The following is a 3,958-nucleotide window of genomic DNA, read 5'->3' as shown; positions in this document are numbered from 1 at the left end:
AGCCACTTCTGCATGTTAACTGAGCAAGATCAAGCACGAATTGAAGCAAGAGAAATCCATTTATGCACAACATTGAAGGTAATTTTCCAGATTTTTCTTCTCTTCGATTCTCTCTTAATACTCATCAGTTCTCTTAGATCCTTGGTTGTCTGAAGTCCTACCAATGTAGGCAAGAAGATTGAGTTGCCTTGAGGTCAAATCGAAGCAACTCGATTGACACACCTCAAAATTCAACTCCATATCTCTCTCTATATATTTGGAGTTAGTTAAAATTGACGTGATATTCGTGATCTACGCCAATGTAGGCAAGAAGATTGAGTTGCCTTGAGGTCAAATCGAAGCAACTCGATTGACACACCTCAAAATTCAACTCCATGTCCTCCTTTTTTATTTATGATATGGTGATGAATGGACCAGTCCGGCCAAGGTTGCCTGAGAAGACGACCGACGCTTTGCTCCGACAATGATGTGGCACGGTCCAGAGCCATTAGATGGATTCAAAATGTTTTAATCACGAGCGTACATGTTGATTACCAAGCGTTTGTTTGTTTGACTCAGGCGCATCATGGAACACGCGCGCCCAACCACATGATCTGCCACCTCAATTAATGAGGCAGATCACGTGGTCCACGTTTTTTGATTTTTTGATTTTATTTTTATTCCTTTGATTTTTATTAATTCATATTAATTTCAATATTGATCCAAAAAATATGAGAGTTTCACCAAAAAAATTTAAATAAAATATTCTTTCATTTTATGAATTAAAATTATTTTTTGGATCATTATTAGTATTTTTCATGATTTAATTGATTTTGTGAATATTTTTAATTGTTTAAAAATACTTTTAAGTTTCCAAAAATTTTGAAATTTTTTCTCCAAGGTCCTTTGACCTTGTTTGACCTATGATAAATCTCATGGCCATTTCTTTGGTGTTTTGATGAGGTTTTAGGAAATTGACCAATCATATTTAATTTAAAGTATTATTTTTAGTATTTTTAATTGAATAAATGCCAAATAAATTGTGTAGAGCCATTTTGATTGACTTTGTAAGTTTGACTTGTGTTGTTGGTCCTTGGTCAAAGTTGATTTGACTTTGTTAAGTTAAGATCATTAGACTTAGGGGATTGATGAAATGTATATTCCATCTCCCAAAATGAATGAATGATCTTAATTTGGTAAAAGTCCGCCTTTGTCCAATTTGAGTGTAATCCATTTCCCCTCCCTCTTCATCTCATTCCCTTTCTTTATGCATTCATGTCATGGACCTATGATATCTCAATATCCTAAGGCTAGTTGATTGAAAAATCAACATAACTATGGATGAGACTAAATCCCCCACTTGGCATTTTCTTTGTGTGGTATGTTTCATGAGCATAGTTCATTATACTATGTCTCTAACATGAATTAACACCAAAATTCTATTGCCAGACCTCAAATAGTTGTCACTTCTACATAAGTCCAATTACGATTGCTTAACATAGCGCTAAATTTTGACACAAAAGGCATAACATTCTAGTTAGTCAGATTATAAGTCTCCCCTCTTTCATGGTATTATGTGAAAACTTGGCCTTTTTTCCTTCATTTGGAAAATGTCTTGGTTCAAGGATCCATGCTTGTGATAAGTGGGTTGAGTGTTCTCCAAAGAATGACTTAAAACAAAAGCAAAAGCAATACTAACTTCTAACTCATTAGCAACTAACATTTAATTCCAAGTCATTTACTTTTGATGCACTTTATTTTTAAGCCTTATTCATTTGCCATTATTCATACCATTCATATTGTTTTATGTTAATGTCATTTTCACTACGTCCACTTGGACCATATTTTGTGATATATTTTGTTTGTGTATATTGTGTTTGTTTGTGTGTTCTTTGACCATTAATGTACATAATAAAAACAAAAACCCTAAAAAATATCTTGTGTGGATTGATTGGTTTGATCTGAGACAATTGGACTTAGAATTTAGGCAACACTCCTTATGCAAAGGACTTGGCCAATGTCAACTTTCATGTAACCAAGTGCTTGTAGATTGAAACTTCATTTGATACATCATTGAAGACCCATTTGAATTTATCTGCAACATGATCATTGTGAAGCTGTTATTTTGAACTTGTGACTTATGCATTATGAAATTCATCTGCTACCTGGGCAAATTTGAAGAAGATCATGGAGTTGCTAAGCTTAGATGTGGCTATCTTTATTTGATGTCTTGCTCTGCAAGTTGATATTTTGTGCATTGTTTGTTTCTTGATTCTAATGTCCAAGGGAATTTGAGTTTCTATATGACATTATTATCTATTGGATTGCAGCCCATTGGTCAGATCTTTTCAACTCTCAACTTTTAAATTTATGCTTAGGATTAGTATCTTCATGTCTTCCCCATTTCTTTAATTTCAAAATTTCTCTCTCATTTTTAAAAACTTCTTTGCTTGTGCTTGTTTTCTAAACTTAGACCATCTTGCAAACTAGAAACTTTGGCCTTATGCCATTGCATTTTCAAACTCATTTTCTGAAATCAAACTTGTAAATATACTTAACTATACTTGACTTAAAACTTTCAAAAGCCAAAAGGAACACTCATTCAAACCATTTTAGGATTTTTTTAAAAGCAATACATCCACTTTGAAATTAATACCACGAACTACGAGGTTTTGATCCCTCATTTTTATGTTGGTACGTAGGCACAAGTCCGAAGGTCTTGTCAAACACAAAAATATAATTAATCAATTCTCTTCTCATCTCAAAATTCTATTTATTGCAAACATCATTTTTTACAAGAACACATATGCACATAAGAAAGGGCTCCCTAAGAGTACCTAGGACACTTTAGGTGTTAACACCTTCCCTCTGTGTAACCAACCCCCTTACCTGTAATCTCTGGAATTTTATTAGTTTTGATTTGAAAACTTCGTATTTGTGGGTTTTGTTCGTACTTTTCCCTTTTCCCTTGGAAACAATAAAAGCGCAGTGGCGACTCTTGTTATTTGATGTCTATCTTACCCATAGCTTGATGATCATGAATTTACCGCTACACATAGAATACCGAGTCTCACAGTCGGTGAATTTCTTACTGAGGTAGTAAATTACATACTCTTTCTTTCTAGTTTCATCTTGCTGACCAAGAACACAACCCATAGTTTCCTCAAGCACAGTCAAATACATGATCAACGATCTTCCTTCAACAAGTGGAGACAGAATCGGAGGCTCAAGCATATACTCTTTGGTAATGTCAAAAACATTCTGGCAGTCTTCGGTCCAATTACAAGACTGATTTTTCCGAAGAAGCTTGAATATAAGCGCACCAATAATGCAAAAACATATCGTATTTTAGGCTCTATATGCACATGCTTTTTAATCGATTAACACTATTTATTACACAGTATTTTATGTTTATTTGCAGGTATTTATCGAATAAAAGGTTTACCGCAAGAAAAATGGAAAATAGCAAAAAGGAAAGAAAAAGTGTAGGTGTTTAATTGGCTGCATTGTATGGTAAAACACTAGCTGGATTCTAATGTCTTGACTGATGTCATGACATGCTGTGGAGGTGTTTGTGTGACTGCATTGTAGGTTAGAATATCTAGCTGTACTCTGATGTCTTGACTGATGTCATGACATACTTGAGTAGTTTACTGCAGGATTAGCTAATACAGGATGTATTGAATGTCAAACTGGATGTTATGACATTCATCCCTGTCAACAGATACTGAGGAATAGAACAGTTGGTGTTCTGTTAGAACTCAGTATTTATTTTCAGTCTGGTTATCAAGGAAATACCAGACCTGGCTTAAGGCCTACTGTCTGAATGTCAAACTGGATGTTATGACATTCATCACTGACAGCATATACTGAACAATAGACAGAGTGGTGTTCTGCTACACTTCAGTATGTTTCTAAGTCTGTTCTTCAAGAGGATAACAGAACTGACTTAAGGCTAAATGTGTAAATGTCAAATTGG

Source organism: Lathyrus oleraceus, chromosome 7 (assembly GCF_024323335.1).
Source record: "Lathyrus oleraceus cultivar Zhongwan6 chromosome 7, CAAS_Psat_ZW6_1.0, whole genome shotgun sequence".
Taxonomy (NCBI): Eukaryota; Viridiplantae; Streptophyta; class Magnoliopsida; order Fabales; family Fabaceae; genus Lathyrus; species Lathyrus oleraceus.
The sequence above is the reverse complement of the archived record's forward strand: the minus strand, read 5'-3'. Positions refer to the sequence as shown.